The 19,901-nt window shown below is 43.0% G+C and overlaps 1 protein-coding gene across 1 annotated transcript in view; it reads left to right on the top strand.

Moving 5' to 3' along the window:
- Nucleotides 1-13,250: 13,250 nt before the first annotated feature.
- The window catches only part of LOC126478862 (spermatogenesis-associated protein 7 homolog), a 100,980-nt gene continuing 94,329 nt past the window's right edge, over nucleotides 13,251-19,901 (top strand). The window contains exon 1 of the mRNA XM_050103734.1: nucleotides 13,251-13,359. The gene's annotated coding sequence lies outside the window, so the exon portion shown is untranslated. The remainder of the gene's footprint in view (nucleotides 13,360-19,901) is intronic.

The raw sequence follows: 19,901 nt of genomic DNA, 5'->3' as shown, positions 1-19,901 counted from the left end.
TCCAGTGCATATCAGTAGTTGTCATGAGTAGGTGTTAAAGATAGTTGGAAACACATGCACACCATGTGCGCTCCTGTCCCAAAATCCACACACAGTGTGCCCATCTCCATGTAAACTGGCACTGCGACGTAAAGAGGTTGGTGAAAATTACTGTCGCAGCCGCAGCTGCAGTCTTGGATGCACGTATATGCCAGAGTGCACCACTCCCAGCCATGGAGGACATCCAGGGATGATTGGAGTGGTAGGAATTTGGATGTTATCAATGCCTGCAGCGCCAACGTCCATCATTTTCAGTCTTCTCTCACATAACACCCACATGTCCGCTTCTGTTGCGCTCACCCAGCTGACCGGTCACTTTGCAGCCCTCGCTGCCTTGGGCAACATCACACAGGGCGGAGCATACTATGTAGCCCTCAGGCTGAGCAGATTCGTTACTTCTGGTTGCCAATTCCTCGTGACCACCACTGCAGCCAGCCGCGGTCCGCTGCAGAGCAAGCAGCTGCAGCTTGTACTTACACAGCAGTTCTAAACAATTCCACCCCGACATAGATCCACCAGTCTAAAAAATCCACTTTACCCAATTTGAGGCAGCAATGTTGTTGACCATGCACCTCGAATTTCTCACGTGAAATATAAATTCCTCCAGTTTAAGCGAGTTATTTTCGAAGTCAGTAGAAATCAGGCAATACATACGTTTTCACTTCGCTGAAGTATCGTTACTTCTTGTGAAAATCCTGTACAGGACTATGGCATAGGCTATATTCCGTCTAACTTTTCTTACATAAGGTAGAATAATATGTTTTCTTATCTGTCACGTTCTGCAGCGTAGGACTAGAATATCAAACCAATTTTTGGCTTGTGATGAAGTTTTTAGATCTACTACTACCATAGGATGCCTCCTCACTTTCGAACTCTCTCTTAAGATAACAGCACAGAGAAGTTGTAAATATAGGGTTCATGCTACATATCACTTTACAAATTCAGTAATACGTATGATTTTATTATGATGGTCATCTCTCGCTATGTAGGTGAGAGATTCAAACATCATTAAAAGATATCGCCACAATGGAAAAAACGCCAAGTCAAGAATCGCCTCCACCCACTAGGCAGCATGTCACTGGTATCATATTGATAGGCTAATTAATTAAATTGACCGTGAGAGTCACTTTGCATGTCGAGTAATTTTTCTTTTTCTGTAGTCAGATTATGCTCACCAGGTAGTTCAAATGGAAATCCCTGGAGGGAAGACGATGATCTTTTCATGGAACATTACTGAGAACCACATTTGAAGATTACCACAGTAGGACTCTACTGTAGGTAACATACATTTCACCTAAGTACCGTGCTATTAAAAACACGATCACAACTACTATGTTACTATCACCCTGCATAAAAAGCGGCCAACGTTCTACAGGCACACATAAGAGTCACTGAAAGCGATACGATTTCTGGTAGAAAGGCTGTCTGCGGTTTGGAATCAAGTCTATCCATTCAACCACATACACTAAGTGATCAAAAGTATCCGGACGCCTGGCTGAAAATGACTTACAAGTACGTGGCGTCCTCCATAGGCAATTCTGGTATTCAATATGGTGTTGGCCCACCCTTACCCTTGATGACAACTTCCACTCTAGCAGGCATACGTTCGGTAAGGTGCTCGAAACTTTCTTGGGGAATGGTAGCCCATTCTTCACGGAGTGCTGCATTGAGGAGAGGCCTGGTGAGAAGTCTGTGTTCCAAAACATCCCAGGGGACTTCCCTTGGATTCAGGTCAGGACTCTGTGCATGCCAGTCCATTACAGGGATGCTACTGTCGTGTCACCACTCCGCCACAGGCCGTCTATTATGAACAGGTGCTCGATTGTGTTGAAAGATTCAATCGCCATCCCCGAATTGCACTTCAACAGTGGGAAGTAAGAAGATGCCGAAAACATCTATGTGGCCTGTGCTGTGATAGTGCCATGCAAAACAACAAGGGGCGCAAGCCCCATCCATGAAAAACACGACCACACCTTAACACCATGGCCTCCGAATTTTCTGTTGGCACTACACACTTTGGCAAATGAGATTCACTGGGCATTCGCCATACCCACACGCTGGCATTGGATCACCACATTGTGTACTGTGATTCGTCACTCCACACAATGTTTTCACTGTTCAATGGTCCAATGTTTTTGCTCCTTAAACCAAGCGAGGCATCATTTGGCATTCACCGGAGTGATGTGTGGCTTATGAGCAGCCGATCGACCATGAAATCCAAGTTTTCTCACCTTCTGCCTAACTGTCATGGTACTTGCAGTGGAACCTGATGGAGTTTGGAATTCCTGTGTGATGGTCTGGATAGCTGTCTGCCTATTACACATTAAGACCCTCTTCAACTGTCGGCAGTCTCTGTCAGTCAACAGACAGATCGGCCTGTACACTTTTGTGCTGTATGTGTCCCTTCATGTTTCCACTTCACTATCACATGGGAAACAGTGGACCTATGGATGTTTAGGAGTGTGGAAATCTTGCGCACAGACGTATGACACAAGTGACACCTAATCACCTGACCATGTTCGAAGTGTGTGAGTTCCATGGAGCACCCCATTCTGCTCTATGACGATATCTAATGACTACTGAGGTCGATGATATGGAGTACCTGGCAGTAGGTGGCAGCACAATGCACCTAATATGAAAAACCTATGTTTTTAGAGGCGCCCGGATACTTTTGATCACATAGTATACCTGCATTCAATCCTATGGAGACGTCCTTTGATGATCACAGCCACTGATGAATCATATTCATGCCACTCTCATATCTCGAAACGAATCAGCTTTTTTCGAACCTGTCTGCTACAGCAAAACTCCACTGTAGTTTTTGACAGTCCCTCTGTATCATGTTACTGTTTCTCATCTCTGCCCCGCCCTCCCTGCAGCTTTGTCCATGTAATCATTCCAATTTATGTCCGAACTGAGCTGAAGTCTTGGAGTGCTATATCTACCACCTTCTAAAACTCATTTAGAAACTGGTTGAGCTGAGTTATAGCTACAGGATGGTCTTTTTTGACAACTCGGCGGAAATTGGGACATTATGTCGTAGCTCCGCCAATGGTGTACGATTTGTAAAGTCAGCGCCAAAATGAAGTTTTTCCTGCAACATAAGGCAGTGTAAAAGACAGTACGGGAACTGAAAGAAGGATGAGGAATTTGCTACTGCACTACTGTGTGTCTCCTAACTACATACAGGTATTACAGTCCAAAGGAGACCTGTGCCTCTCAGCGTGCATTCACATCTGTAACCCAAACATTCTCTCTGTTATTGTTAGTTTGTACCATCCAACAGAGAAAAACTACGAATTATAAGAGCTCTGCTAACTTCATGTGACAGAGAACTCGATAAGATTTTATCGTGTCCCTGTCTTTCAATATATGTATCGACAACAAATACCGTCTGTGTGCTGATATCGAGCATATGTGGCGATTCTATTAAATATACTGGTATTAATCCACTAAGTGACTGAAGTCATTTAGAGAGACTAATGTAGCACCTCATCGCCTGTACCATAGGAGGACCATATCCGACAGACTATCAGCCGCAAGAGAGGATCCCTGTGTTGTTGTCTGATACTTTTTTTTTGGTATAACACGTCCAAGCAGTAGATTACACAGCAAACATCTCCAAACCACAGTGATCAGACGACTCCCAACTCATGTATGATGTAACATGTCCTTCAATGGAAAACCTGTTTTGGTATTCTTCTTGTCTAGATGAACGAAGATGTATGCGAAGTAGGTCATTTCGCTGCCAAATCTTAGAGATAAATCGAGGCTTCAGTTTCATATAGGTACGAAACGACTTTTCCCATACTTTTTCATGCTCGTCCTATCCTAAGGGCAGGCAAGTGAATCATCGGGGAGAGCTCAAGTCTTAGGATTTTTTAGTGGGTTGGTGCAGAAGAAGCATAGATATTCTCGTAGAAAATCAAACAGCACATGGGTATGTCAGGAACATGACCATATATACACATCAAGAAAAGATTTTTATCACCCCATTTCCCAAAACGCCCGAAGATATACGTTGACTCTAGATACAGTATCACAGACAAAGTCCCGTTGACTGTTCAGAAATGTCACTAAACCTGCCCAAAGATGTAAACAACCATGCATGAACAGCGCCTATTAAACAGAGGGGGTCCGAAGCCGAGCAGTTCCACTCATTCCACCAGGAAGGAGGTACACGGCTCATGTTGTCTGAAGTTCAACCAAGCCTATAAGGTCAATACCGCGGTTCGATCGCGTCCGCATTGTTACTTTGTGCCAGCAAGGGCTCTCAACAAGAGAAGTATCCAGATGTCTCGGAGTGAAGCAAAGCGATGTTCTTTGGACATGGAGGAGATACAGAGAGGCAGGAACAGCCGATGACATGCTTCACTCACGCCGCCCAAGGGATACTACTGCAATGGATGACCGCTACGTACGGATTATGGCGCTGACGAACCTTGACAGCAACGCCACTGTGTTCAATAATGCATTTGGTGCAGCCACAGGACATCGTGTTACGACCCAAACTGTGTGCAATAGGCCGCATGATGCGCAACTTCTCTCCCGACATCCACGGAGAGATCCATCTTTGCAACCACGACACCATGCAGAGCGGTACAGATGGGCCCAACATCATGCTGAATGGACTGCTCTGGAATGGAACCACGTTCTCTTCACTGATGAGTATCGCATATGCCTTCAACCAGACAGTCGTTGGAGACATGTTGGAGGCAACCCGGTCAGGCTAAACGCCTTATTAGATACACTGTCCTGCAAGTTCAGCAAGGTGGAGGTTCCCTGCTGTTTTGGGGTGGCATTATGTGGTGGCGACGTACGCCGCTGGTGCTCATGGAAGACGCCGTAACAGCTGTACTATACTTGAATGACATCCTCCGACTGATAGTGCAACCATATCGGCAGCATATTGGCGAGGCTTTCGTCTTCATCGACGACTATTCGCGTCCCCATCGTGCACATCTTGTAAATGACTTCCTTTAGGATAGTAACATCGCTCGACTAGAGTGACCAGCAGGTTCTCCAGACATGAACCCTGTCGAACATGCCTCAGATAGATTGGAAAGGGCTGTTTGTGGACGACGAGACCCACCAACCACTGTGAGGGATCTACGCCGAATCGCCATTGAGGAGTGGTACAATATGGACCAACAGTGCCTTGTTGAACTTGTGGATGGTATGCCATGACGACTACAGGCATTCATCAATGCAAGAGGACGTGCTACTGGGTATTAGAGGTACCGGTGTCTACAGTAATCTGGACCACCACTTCTGAAGGTCTCACCGTATGGCGGTATAACATGATGTGTGGCTTTCAGGAGCAATAAAAAGGGCACAGATGATGTTTATGTTCATCTCTATTCCAGTTTTCTGTACAGGTTCTGGAATTCTTGGAACCGAGGTGATGCAAAACTTTTTTTGATTTGTGTACATTGAAAAACTGTGGAAAAATATGGATAAGATAAAATCGGCGAAATTCGTGGGAAATCAGGTATAATCACGAAAAAGTGATGTGATATACATAAAAATTGAGGGAAATACCAACAAAAACGTAAAATCGCGAAAACCCAGCAAAATTAAGGAAACTGAGAATACATAAAATTAGAGACATGAAAAGAGTACTGAGCAAAATCAATAAAATTGCATGTTATGAAGGAGGAGAGCAGACTGATGCTAATTATACACATCTTAATAGTGGAGACTTCTGTGTTAAGAGGAAAGTTACCAGGAGTGGTGGTAAACTGCGATAAAACTGTTACTCTCCTCTGGCTACTGATCGTAGTGTTTATTTCTGCTAAGATGTCACTGTTTGTTTGTATACATTTTTGGCTGCTGACGTTCATTTTATAGGGCTGTTGTGAACATATCATAATTTCCGAACTGTAATCAGGCATCAACTTTGTAAAGAGCAAGTGCCATATACCTCTGGAACACAATGTATTGTGTGTGCTACAAAGAATCGATGTTTTCTTTGGTGTGCGCGATAGTAGTTTTATCATTTTACAGTTTGTCACTACAGTATATCAAAGAGAAACTTGCATGGAGAATGTATGTCATGCTCTGGGGATATATTTATCTCAACAGTGTTGCGTTCCGCACAACTAATTACGCCGCTCTAGCATTAGCGTTAGCGTTAGGGTGATTTAAGTTCAGAACCATGTAGCCTTAGGAATGCGTGTGTTTATATCCTTCTTGATACTGACACCATACACTAGTACAATATTTTAGAATTGATAGCACTGTTGATTTACGTAAAATGGGTCCATCTGGAGTTCCATCAGACGTAAGAACCTCACGTTTCTTCTTCTTTACCGTCTGTTATATAATCACAACACTTTCATATCTACTATACACCGATAAGGGGCACTAACCTCCACGACATGCGTGCATCTGGAGAAATATAGTGTACTTGGATGGGTGCCATGAGTAAGACTGGTCCGGAACAGCAGTCATGGACTCGTCTAGCTCTGCTACTTCATGAGATGTGGATCATAGTGGTCTACTTCTGTTCAGCTGCACATTAAATTGGTCTCATGGTTGCAGGGAGGATTGGTCAAAGATAATGGGAGGAGATCTTTCAGTCTCTGACTTTATCCTAAGAATGCGAGAACGCTCTGTGACTCCTATCTGTATAGGAAAAGATGGGTAATCGTAATCGTAAATTACGCACTATGGTCGAAGTGCTAGAAGTATGTCGATCGCTGCCAGATATACTTTGGTATATACGGTCGAGAATTAACAATGAGTGGAAGAAGTGCACTGTCATCTGTCTGCATTCACAAAAGTACTCGCAAAGTAGAGGAGGGGCTGCTTTAACGATGATACAGGAATTGGGAAACTTGTGCTGCCGTGTCCCTCATTGGCACTGAAATTACATAAAAAAACTGGCAAAACTGCTAAAATTGATCGCACTATCAACTGTGCTGTCTGTCACAGTACATCGATGGTGTCTTTTCCATCCCATCCGTCCACTGGTATGCTGTTGATTATTACATAATGGTTGACAGACATCTCTTGTTTGAGATGGAGAAAGAGTCTTGGCAGAGGGGCAACACCTTCCGGGGATGGCCAGCACCGAAACAGTTTTCGGGTAATTGACTGCAGTATGAAGACTCAATCGAAACGGAACGCGACATCACTGTGAAAGATGAATTTAAATTTAGAGGTCATCAGTCACCTTTGGACAGCTGTCTGGAAAAGCTCCACAACGCTGCAAAAATCATCCAGTTCCCATATGTCATGACTGTCTTTTACTTAAAATCATCCAAAGTGTGTGTTGTGGGAGCAGCAGGCTAATTTACACCGTGCAATGTCCAGCTTTCAGTCATAACCAATGAATCGAAACATGTTAATGTCAGTTTAGAGGCTGGCACAGGTTTCGAAGTTGTGGTGGAAAAAACAAACTGTATGGCCATTTAAAAGCTGTATCATGTGCTGTTTGGACATATTACAACAGAAAATCACAATGTACCAGACAACAAAACAGGGATCGTCTCTTGCGACTGGTAGTCCGTGTGGTTATGGCCCTCCTACAGTACAGGCGATGAAGTGCTACAATAGTCTCTCCAAGCGACTTCGTTCACTGACTGGATGAATACCTGTATATTTAATAGAATCGCCACATATGCTCGTTATCAGCACACAGACGATATTTGTTTTCGATATACACTACTGGCCATTAAAATTGCTACACCACAAAGATGACGTGCTACAGACTAGAAATTTAACCGACAGGAAGAAGATGCTGTGATATGCAAATGATTAGCTTTTCAGAGCATTCACACAAGGTTGGCGCCGGTGGCGACACCTACAACGTGCTGACATGAGGAAAGTTTCCAACCGATTTCTCATACACAAACAGCAGTTGACCGGCGTTGCCTGGTGAAACGTTGTTGTGATGCCTCGTGTAATCAGGATAAATGCCACCATCACGTTTGCGACTTTGATAAAGGTCGGATCGTAGCCTATCGCGATTGCGGTTTATCGTACCGCGACATTGCTGCTCGCGTTGGTCGAGATCCAATGACTGCTAGCAGAATATGGAGTCGGTGGGTTCAGGAGGGTAATACGGAACGCCATGCTGGATCTCAACGGCCTCGTATCACTAGCAGTCGAGATGACAGGCATCTTATCCACATGGCTGTAACGGATCGTGCAGCCACGTCTCGATCCCTGACTCAACAGATGGGGACGTTTGCAAGACAACAACCATCTGCACGAACAGTTCGAAGACGTTTGCAGCAGCATGGACTATCAGCGTGGAGACCATGGCTGCAGTTACCCTTCACGCTGCATCACAGACAGGAGCGCCTGCGATGGTGTACTCAACAACGAACCTGGGTGCACGAGTGGCAAAACGTCATTTTTTCGGATGAATCCAGGTTCTGTTTACAGCATCGTGATGGTCGCAACCGTGTTTGTGTTTGACGACATTGCGGTCAACGCACATTGGAAGCTTGTATTCGTCATCGCCATACTGGCGTATCACCCGGCGTGATGGTATGGGGTGCCATTGGTTACATGTCTCGGTCACCTCTTGTTCGCATTGATGGCACTTTGAACAGTGGACGTTACATTTCAGATGTGTTACGACCCGTCGCTCTACCCTTCATTAGATCCCTGCGAAACCCTACATTTCAGCAGGATAATGCACGACTGCATGTTGCAGATCCTGTACAGAAAATGTTCGACTGCTGCCCTGGCCAGCACATTCTCCAGATCTCTCACCAACTGAAAACGTCTGGTTGTAAGGTGTCAGGCAAATCCAACACCTTCCATGAAAACCCTGACATGATAGCAAATCCGGCAGTATGGCACATAGCTCCGAATAAAGCCCGACATTAAATTAACCAAAGTAGTACGATCAACGAGTGAGCAAATGGAATACCACAGACTAACACAAGAACGCCTAAATGCATGTCATGCCTTCCCGCCGTGAAACAGACGCAGTTCCGAGGGGAGAAACGAGAACAGAAGCCGAGAGCAGAGCCGTGTAAGCTAGAAGGCCCTACGATAAGGGCCGATCGCAAAGAGCAGCCCCCAACCCATGTTAAAAGATAGAGCCCTCCAGAAGAACAGTATAGATCTTACGATAACTAAAAGGGCCACATCAGCTGCAAGTTTTAGCGTGAGACTATACGCGTCTCTGTTACGTTGCAAACATTAAAAACATTGCCTCCCCCCCCCCCCCCCCCCCCCCACGAAAAGTATAACGTTTCTCATTGGATAGACAGAATTTTTGTAGGCGGAGCTTAAGGTTAACACTGAGAACCTGATTTGTCAGTTGAAAACACAGCCAGATACCTTTTTTTAAAACCCACTTCAGTAAATTGTACTAAAGAGAAGTTAGAGAGTTGCAGCCGAGATGGCGAGGTGTGTGGACCTGCGCCGCCCGCCGCCGCTGCCTAACCACCGACAAGGTAATGAACGCACGCGATGCCGCAGAACTGCAGAAGTCTCATCTGTTACATCCCCTTTTTACGTAATACTAGAGTCGATCGTCAATTAAACCTCGTGGTATTCACATTTAAAATCTGAAACGCGATGATTTTTCTGTTATATAATTATTGAGAAGCTACATCAGCCACTGTAATTTACGATAAGTTAAATGAGTAATTAAAGATAATTGAGGGTCACTGTAGACCATTTTGATAGTTTTCTCTTTTATGAAACTAAATTTAAACCTAGACTATAGATGTGATACGGCATAGGTCATCCTTCGATCCATTGTAGAACTTGGAAACCCATTCAGGGAATATTCGTTCACATTTTTGTTGAACGTAGTTGGTTTTTATCATCCTGTATTAAAATAGTGCAATTTATAAACAATGTTTTGTGAGTAGAATAAAAATTCCAATGGTAAACTTAACTGCTTTTTCGTCGTTATTTTACCAGCTAACTAAAAATAGGAAAGCCTTGAACCCCTTCCAGTAAATTTAGTTAGTATTAAGATTCTTTGACAGGCAGTGCAGTGGAGCTGACGCTGAAATCATTAAGTATTTGATTATATCATCGCTAGTCTCACTGAACTCTTCTGAACTCTACATGTCATGTGTGGTCTGGCATCTCCTTACCAGCAACAGAGCGTCGTTGCGCGAAAGTGGTAGGGTGACACGACTTAGAACAAACAGACACCACGCAGAATGTTAGAGAATGGCCACTCTGCCAGGATGGTAAAATGCCATGATTGAAGGTCGAGTACATGCCTAACTAGATCAGAAAAATATCCTGTTGAAAAATTTTCGTGATGAAATATTTTTCTGAAAGGTATAAATAGTCGAAAACAGTAGCTGCAGCGATAGATAGTAAGAAAGTATTCATAGAAAGTGAGACATTCTAGCAGAGACAATAGCATAATTAAGTTATGAATTTTAATAGTGTTAGAATTAAGTTTTCTTTCCAATAGAAGCGCACAGGTGGCGGATACATCGTTGACAAGTAAGTGAATGGATTGTCAGTCTTGGGTATAATAAGTGTTAAGTCGTGTGAACAAAAAGTTTATGAAACGCGTGAGATCGTATGAGCGCATGTTAACGCGAAGTAGGGCGCGTGAATTGCTTTTAAAACAGAAAATAAGGGAATCGGAAAGATTAGCAATGGCAGATCGAGACCTTGACAGAATTGAGGTAGAGACCCAGCACGAAGACGGACAGAGAATAGTGAACAGTGCAACAGACGATGCAGTATCGCGAGAAATAGGACAGATAACGCACCATAACGAGGATAATGTACGCCAAGGCACAGAAGGCGTAGGTCAGCATACGACAGAGGAGCAGGAAAGTAGAGAGACAGCCGATGAGGATTATAACTTGCGTCTTGAATATGTAGAACCCATAGTGCAAGTAATCAGAGCTCCCTCGCAACAGAGTACAAGAATTCGAGCAGAAACGTGTCACTATACAGTTCAATGCAATCGGTTGCAAACCAACACTTGGGCGAAAATACAGAACGTAGGACGTCGGAAGAAAACGCAATAGGACCCACCAATCTGGCAGAATTATTACAACAAATGACGGAAACCATGACAAGGCAAAATAAAGAAATTGCGATCCAAATTAAAATCCAGAATGCAGAAACGACGAAACAAATGCGGGAACAAATCGCAGAAACCACGAAACAAATGCGTGAGATTAAAGAACAAAACAAAAAAATTCAAATACACCTAATTCATCTTGAAGACGAGGCAAAAGAATCTCGAGAAGTGATAGGAAACTTAATAACAGATCACAATCAATTGAGAACAGACATTGACAGGGTACAAGTGGACGTACAAACATTGCGTAATGACATTCAGGACGAGATCAAAACATTACCTAACAACACCCAGGGAGAAGACAAGAAACTAGAGAGACAGATAAACGTAATTACTAGACAAGCAGCAGGTACAGCGCGTGAAATTGTTGAAAACAGTGTGTTACACAAACGTATCACAAAAGCAGCGCTGAAAAGATACGATAATCGTATAGGCAAAATACAAGCGCAAACGAAGCAACAATTTCAGAAATTGCTAACAGAGTTGATGCAAACCATTGAAGAGCGTAGTGAACAGGATCGAACAAGCACTGAGTGTGCAACCACATCCGTATCTCTAACAGCACCGGAAAAACAAGCAATTAACGAAGATATCATGCATATGCGATTCCAATCACAGGCGGAAAGTAACTTACGTGAAATCAGACAGCCTGCACAGCAGCAAACACGTTTCGAAATTCTTCATGAACCAGCGGCACCACAAACACATGCGGAACCACAAATGTATGTTTCAAGACAATTTGGATCGTGCAATGAAGCGGCAAGGTTAGTCAGACAAAAGACACCGAACCAATACGTGACAATGGAAAGCCAGGTCGCGAAGAGTACAGTGCAATGCATTCAGCTACACGTTCACAACCTGTGGAATAAAATTATTGCGTACCACTCCAACGATATCACGCAAGGGTAGGCCAAAGTTACAGTCATTGATACAGACATTTAGAATCTCAGCGCACACTCCGCTGTAGAGTGAAAATTTCATTCTAGGAACTAATTTTTAGTTTAACAGCTGCCACATCACTCTCTGGAACTATTTCCTGCGTATAGCCCACAATTTATATAATGCTTGGTCTTACAAATTACGAAGTTTATAGGACTCGCTTTTTTGGTTAAATAAATTACGTTTCTTTATTCATTCAAAATCTTTTAAGACTGTGGGATACGCACACACACACACACACACACACACCGCCGCAGAAAGTCAAGCATAGGCTGCTGTTTTCGTACTTCTAGAAGTGGCGAACGTGTACCTGCCGACCATTGTTTTCACTTTTCAGAAATAAAATTAAAAAAAAACAAAAACAAAAAAAACACGGAAATCGAATGGCGTACAGCAGCAATCACACCGCGATAACTGCGACAAAATGCTCGTGTTTCCAGATACTGCCACCAGAGAGAAGTGATGGTAGGAAAGTGGCGCAACAAAGTACAACAAAGCTGAACCTTATGTGGCGTGACAAAAGTTGAGTCTCTTAAGTTGCCCGACTAAAAACTGGGAGTTCACACATGAAACTGTACTGGCTGTAATGTGAACCCGGCTTAACATTTCCGTTAACAGCATTTCGCGTGTATATATTTCTCTCTCATTTTAAGAAATTCGCTGGCCAAGCGTCTTGTTTTCTTCTTCTTCTTGCTCTTTAAACACAGAGCCAGAGTCAATGCTACAAATACTTTCTCTGCATTTTTAGTCATTCCCACTAGTGCCAAAATACAATATACACGAAATGAGTCTGATTCAAGGGAAGATTAAATTGACGCACTTTCTTGGCAGGTGTACAGTTTGTTCGACCCATCCGTAGCGAATTTGTCAGACAAGTTCGCTCTTTTACGAGTTTCGTTGTCCGTTCGAACAAAGTTGATGTAGTCATCAGGTTCAGAGAGTAATATTTGTTTTAGAAAATTTTTATGGATAAATCTCTCTCATTTTAAGTCATTCCCTGGATCAACGTCTTGTTTCTTCCTTCTTCTTTAAACACAGTGTTAGAGTCAATGCCTGGACTGCTTTGTCTGCATTTTTGGCAGTTCTCACTGCTGTCAAAATATTCACGAACAGCGTCTGCTTCAAAGTGATTGTGCGTTTACGGGCTTGTTTGACAAATTTGCGGCTAGACACGTGTGCGTTTGACAAACAGGTTTGCTGGTTTACGCATACTCTATGCTCGTTTCAAACGACTCAATATCTCTGACTTATGTGTAAGTTTCTGTCAAGTGTCAAGGATTGGTATTTACTGATCGTGGTTTGTTGTTGTGAAAAGGAACGAAGCGTGTTTGGTATTGGTATAAATAATTGTAAGTGCATTGTAAATTACTGATTATTGTAGCAAAGCAGCTTGTGCCTTTACTGCATATCTTATTTCATTTTAAATAATTTTATGTACTTATCGATGCATCGTGTACGGTGTTGTTGGCCTGAGGAGGACGACGCCAATACAGTATATAATTAAACTGTGTAAGAGTCAGAAATAACGTGATCCACAACGCGATAATGGAGAGGCACTTGTTTCTGCCACATATATTCCTTTTGTGTTTGTGGATTGTAGGACGATGCCCATGTACAACCGTACATGTACCGACAGTTTACATTACATTTGCTGACAGTGTTCTTTGTGTATGCTCTGATGAGACTTGACGTGCATTTACTCAGGACCATTTTGAACTGGTCACATAGTGGCCTATATGTTCCAAAAGGATATACTTACAAGGTTTTTCGATTTCGCTGCCACTTGTTACTGTTCAATAATACTGGCGCTAAATGTTTTTTAGGCGTCAGTTACTTTAATTGCTTCAAAAGAACTATTCATGACGTTTTTTAGGTCGATCTGATCTCTACTTATATCAGAAACATTGGATTAATGACTTTATTTACTATTGTGTTGGGGACTAGTGTAGCAGGGGATACAACCCGTCGTGTTAGAAACCCCTGCTAAGTGTTTGTCCCACTATTATGCTCCTGCAGTACCCCCAGTAATGCAACTTAGAATGAAAGTAGCCAACATTTTCTTCAAAGTGTCCACAGTTGTTTTAACATATGTTGTGTATCCTGATTTATTGTTTTTTCTTACTTGTCTTATCTGCCACTCCATAGTTTTCTAATGTTCACTATCAGAAGTCGTAGTTAGCAACTTATTTTAATGTACTTTATGTAGTGTTTTATTTATTGTTGTGCGCATTTGTTTGCATTATCACATATTTAATGCCATACCTGTGTATGTTTTAGATTTTCTACTTGTTTAGCTTTAAGGTGTAAATAACTGATACTCCCTTCAGCACACTTGCACAAAGTGGTTTTATTTGTTCTCTTACAGGAAGTGTGTGTTTTATTGAGAGAAGCTTGTTTAAGTTAGATTTATGTGCTGGAATTATTAAGATTTTGGGATCACTGAATTTTTCTCTTCAACATTCTCATGGCTGCTTTGTCTTGTGTAAGTTTGTGTTTCCAACTTTAAGGCTGATATTTTCAGTGTGAACATTTCTTCTGACATAGGCCTGCATGTAAATTGTTTTTATTTCATATATGAACAAATTTTTACTGGAAATACGGAAGTGTCCGATTCCAGCCGTCTGCTTTGACCCATGACGTCGCAAAGATGGCAGAAACGACCATCCACTACACTTAACCCTCCCACTAAGAAACACCTAGAAAATCAAAATTGCAATCGAACATTTCCCTTGACCTGTTATCCTTATGACATCTCCACATATAGCCAACCCTGGTCAGAGACGCCGGAACTTTAGTAAGCCTCATTTCTTCACGACACACTGAACACTTCACGACTTCAGCCAACAGGCCGAATAGCTGGAGATATTTTACTAGAGACAACACACTGTCCCCCATCATTGCCGACAACCAAAAACTATTGACCTTGTCAGTCATATCCATACCTATCAAAGACATAAACAAAGCAATTTACCAAGATTCACACATGATGAACAGAAAAAAACTACAATAACATCAACACAACAAAACCAAAATCATTAACTCATTGAAAAATATTCCGCTGAAAGTACATACGTGCAGTGCTACCACACAAGTGAACCCCGTATGCCACATTAACATGCTACCCATAAACACACCACCAGAGAGAACGACTGACTGCTACAATACGCCACCTATAAACATGCCACACATGCAAACTAAACCAAAAACATCACCTAACAGACAACACATAAACACACCACCAGAGAGCACCACTGATCACATCAAAATGACACCTACAAACACAGCACTCTCACAAACTAAACTCCGTGCCGTCATGATTTCACACACCACAACAGCCTTACGTCACGGGTCAAAGCAGATGGGTGGGATCGAACGCTTCCATTCACCCAATACTGGATGTCATTTTTTATATTCAGAACAAGGTTTTTCTGCAGTTCATTCTCAGTGGCATCCGTAGCTGTAAGACCTGCATCGTGGGCTTAATGCAGTCCCTTGCACCCTCTGGTGTAGTTGTATCATTTATGTAAAGAATGAAAAGCAGTGGCTCCAGTACTGACCACCGAGCGAGGTGACGCAGTGGTTAGACACTGGACTCGCATTCGGGAGGACGACGGTTCAATCCCGCATCCGGCCATCCTGATTTAGGTTTTCCGTGATTTCCCTAAATCGTTCCAGGCAAATGCCGGGATGGTTCCTTTCAAAGGGTATGGCCGACTTCCTTCCCCGTCCTTCCCTAATCCAATGAGACTGATGACCTCGCTGTCTGGTCTCCTTCCCCAAAACAACCCCCCCCCCCCCCCCCCAGTACTGACCCTTGAGGCACACACTATTTTATTTGTTGAAATTTAGCTGGATAGTTTTAGTTTTGTTTTATTTCCACACACTATTGTGTTTTTTTTTTGTGCTGTATTGGTGAAGTTTCTGCAACAGTATATCATGATAATTGTAAGGTTTGGAGATTCAGGAACAAACTACAAATATTCTTTTGGTGATTTACCGTAATGCTGTCATTATTTGCCTCATGAAATTTCCAGTTGGTGATGTGGATGATCTATGTCTACAGAAACCATGTTCGTCATTGCTAAGGATCTTGTTCCTTTCTGTGAAGTGTACCAGTCTGTCTTCTATTAGTCTCTCTGTTACTTTTGACAAAAGTTATGTTTTAGTGACGAATCTGTAATTTACTTGGTCATACTTGTTGCCTCCCTTGTATATGGGGATCGCTTCACTGGCTTTGAGGAATTCAGGGAATCTTCTTAGTTCCATAGGATGGTTTGTTAATAATGTTAGGGGCTCTACTAAATGCTGCAAGCAGTACTTAATAACTCTGGTTAATATATCATCCATTCCTTTTATTTCTTGTTTCCATTCCATTGATTATTTTTGCCATCTCCCTCTTATCTGTAGAAAATAGGAATAAACAGTCTGTTACATTTATATTATTTTCAGTTATTTTTTCTTTTGTGGCATTTTGCTCCTGAATATAAGTAATACAATTATATAGTGTCCATTTAAAATGAATGAGAGAAATAGTGGTTTAAGATCTCTTAAGAATGAGAAAAATAATGATTTAATATCATATGAGGATTTGCAGGTTGTCATCAGATTAATTTTGTACCAGATTAATTGTTCAAGCCACGGATGAAGATATCTATGACTAAAAAGTACATTTATATAACTTGTTTGTAAGGTCCTCTTCTCACCTGCAGCCTCAATGGTGTAATTTTTTCATCCACATTTGATTTGGTGCACTTGACAATGTGCATCAGTGTCAGGGGCAGGACATGGGGATCCGTGGAATGCCCATCACATCCCAAGTGTCTATGCAGTCAGTCCCCTACTGTTGCGGGCCAGGTCACTACCTGGTTGATCCTTCATCAGTGGTCGAGAGGGAGGTTGTTTCAAGGTGTGGCAGCCAGCGAAAGATTTTCTAGGGAACCAATCAAAAGGCCGTCCTGGTTTGGCTGACAAACAGGCTTCAGTTGCTATCTGTGACTGATAAAAATCCTGAGCCAGATTTAGTCATGTACCCTGTTTCACAGAAAGCCTCTCAGACTGCAAGAGCCGGGCATTCACAGAGAGTGGGATTACTGGTAGCTGGGGGCTCCAATGTTAAGTGTGTAGTGGTCCCCTTTGGGATATAGCTGTCTAAGAGGGAAAGAAGAAAAGTGTGCACCCTGTGTGCATTTCAGAGAGAGTTATTCCAGATGTGGAACGGATCTTTCAGAGTGCCTTCAAGGGCACAGGATGCAGTCAACTGCAGGTGGTGGCTCATGTCAGTACTAATGATGTCTGTCGATTTGGATAGGAAGAGATTGTCTTCGGTTTCCAACAGTTATCTCAAGTGGTAAAGACTGCCAGTCTTACAGTTTGTCAGATGAGGGCAGAGCGTACCATCTGTAGCTTCGTCAACAGTTTCATTTGTGGGCCTTTGGTACAGAGCCAATTGGAGGGCCTGAATCAGAACCTTAGACAATTCTGTGAGCATGTAGGCTGCAGATTCCTTAACTTGCGCTGTAGAATGCTGTGGTATTGGGTTCTGCTTAATAGGTCAGAGGTCCATTACACACATAAGCCATCTACATGGGTAGTCGGGCTGTGGGGAGTGGACTAGGAAGTTTTTTTTGGGTTAGACCAAGCAGACAAAAATTTGCTTGACAACCTCATTAGAGATAGTCAACACTCCTTCCAAACTATGTAAATGTAGATCAGACATGGCTTAAATTCCAGGAAACTGTTTCGACGGCAATTGATTTATACCAAATAATAGATAGAGGGGCTGGCCAGTACCTACCTCACCTCAGTACAGCTGATAGATACACAAAACAGAACAGAAAATTTACGTATCCTAGATTTGGAACGTTGTTCCTTCGTCAGGGAGGAGAGAGGGGAAAAAAGGGCAAGAAGGGAAAGAGGATTCAGTTACAACCCAAGTTATGAAGCAACAGGGGAAAGGTAAACAGGGAAGGTAGCAAAGATGGAGGCATGGGTGTCAGAGGGAAGCCAAAGATATTCTACTATCCTATCCATTAATCATTTATACCAAATAAATTAATAAGAAATGGAACTGATCACCAGTGGACATAAAACAGTTCAGAACACTATTGTGGTGCAATGGAAAAAGCATAAAATTTTTTTAAAAAAACACACAAAATCTCCAAGGTTGATGAGGTTTTACTGAAGCTGAATATTTAGTGTGGACTTTGAGATTCTTTCATCCATGAAACTTTATCTTGAAATGTGGCTGAAAATCCAGAGAGATTCTGGTCGTTTTTAAAGCACACCAGCAGTCAGACACAATGACTACCTTCACTGCGTAATAGTAGTGGTAGTAATGACAGTGCCATTAAAACAGAGTTATTATATACAGTTGTCTGAAATTCCTTCACCAGTGAAGATGAAGTAAATATTCCAGAATTCAGACAAAGTCTAACTGCAAACTGAAGAATCGAATAGTGGAAAATCCAGGATAGAATGTAACAGTACTATGAAATGGAAAGTTGCTACTCATATAGTGGAAATGCTGAGTCGCAGGTAGGCACAACAAAAAGACTGTCACAATAGAAGCTTTTGACCATCAAGACCTTTAACAAAAATGCACAACAGGCATTCAGACACACACACGACTGCAGCCTCTGGTAGCAACAGTAGGAGTGCATAATAGTAGTGGCAACTGAGTGGGGGTAGCAGGGTAGGGGTGGGGGACAGTGGAGTGCTGCTGAGGAGCGCACAAGGATGAGATGGAGAGAGGGTATGGCAGCTAGGTGCAGTCTGGAGGTTAGACAGGGGGCAGGAGAGAGGTGAGGGGGTGGGGGGGGGGAGGTTGCAGAGAAGGAGATAAGTAAATATACTGAGTGTGTTGGTGGAATAAGGGCTGTGTAGTGATGGACTGGAAACGGGAAAGGGGCTGGAAGGGTGAGAAAAATGACTAACGAAGATTGAGGCCAGGAGAGTTACGGAAACATAGGTATATTGCAGGGAGAGTTCTCACCAGCGCATTTCAGAAAAGCTGGTGATGGTGGGAAGGATCCATATGGCACAGGCTGTGAAGCAGTCATTGAAATGAAGGATGTCGAGTTGGGCAGTGTGCTCAGCAACAGGGTGGTCCACTTGTTTCTTGGCCATAGTTTGTCGTTGGCCATTCATGGGGACAGTTAGCTTGTTGGTTGTCATGCCTACATAAAATGCTGCACAGTGGTTGCAGTTTAGCTTGCAGATTACATGGCTGGTTTGACAGGTAGCCCTGCCTTTGATGGGATGGGTGATTTTTGTGACAGGACTGGAGTAGGTGCTGGTGGGAGGATGTACGGAACAGGTCTTGCATGTCGGTCTATTACAGGGACATGATCCATGAGGCAAGGGGTTGGGAACAGGGGTTGTGAAGGGATGGATAAGTATGTTGTGTAGGTTCGGTGGAGGCGGAATACCACTGTGGAAGGGGTGGGAAGGATAGTGGGCAGGACATTTCTCATTTTGGGGCATGATGAGAGGTAGTTGAAACTCTGGCGGACAATGCAGTTCAGTTTCTCCAGTTCTGGGTGGTACTGAGTTATCAGGGAATGCTCCTCTGTGGCCGGGCAGTGAGACCTTGGGACGTTGTGGGAGACTGGAAAGATAAGGCATGGGAGATTTGTTTTTGTACGAGTTTGGGAGGATAATTACTGTCTGTGAAGGCCTCATTGAGACCCTCAGTTTATTTTGAGAGGGACAGCTCATCACTGCAGTTGTGACAACCACTTGTGGCTACGCTGTTTGGAAGGGAGTTCTTGATATGGAATGGGTGACAGCTGTCAGAGTGGAGGTATTGCATGGGATTAGTAGGTTCGATATGGACAGAGGTACTTATTTAGACATCTTTGAGGTGGAGGTCAGCATCTAGGAAGATGGTTTG

Source organism: Schistocerca serialis, chromosome 1 (assembly GCF_023864345.2).
Source record: "Schistocerca serialis cubense isolate TAMUIC-IGC-003099 chromosome 1, iqSchSeri2.2, whole genome shotgun sequence".
NCBI lineage: Eukaryota > Metazoa > Arthropoda > Insecta > Orthoptera > Acrididae > Schistocerca > Schistocerca serialis.
Note: the sequence above shows the minus strand (reverse complement) of the source record. Positions and strands in the feature narration are given on the sequence as shown.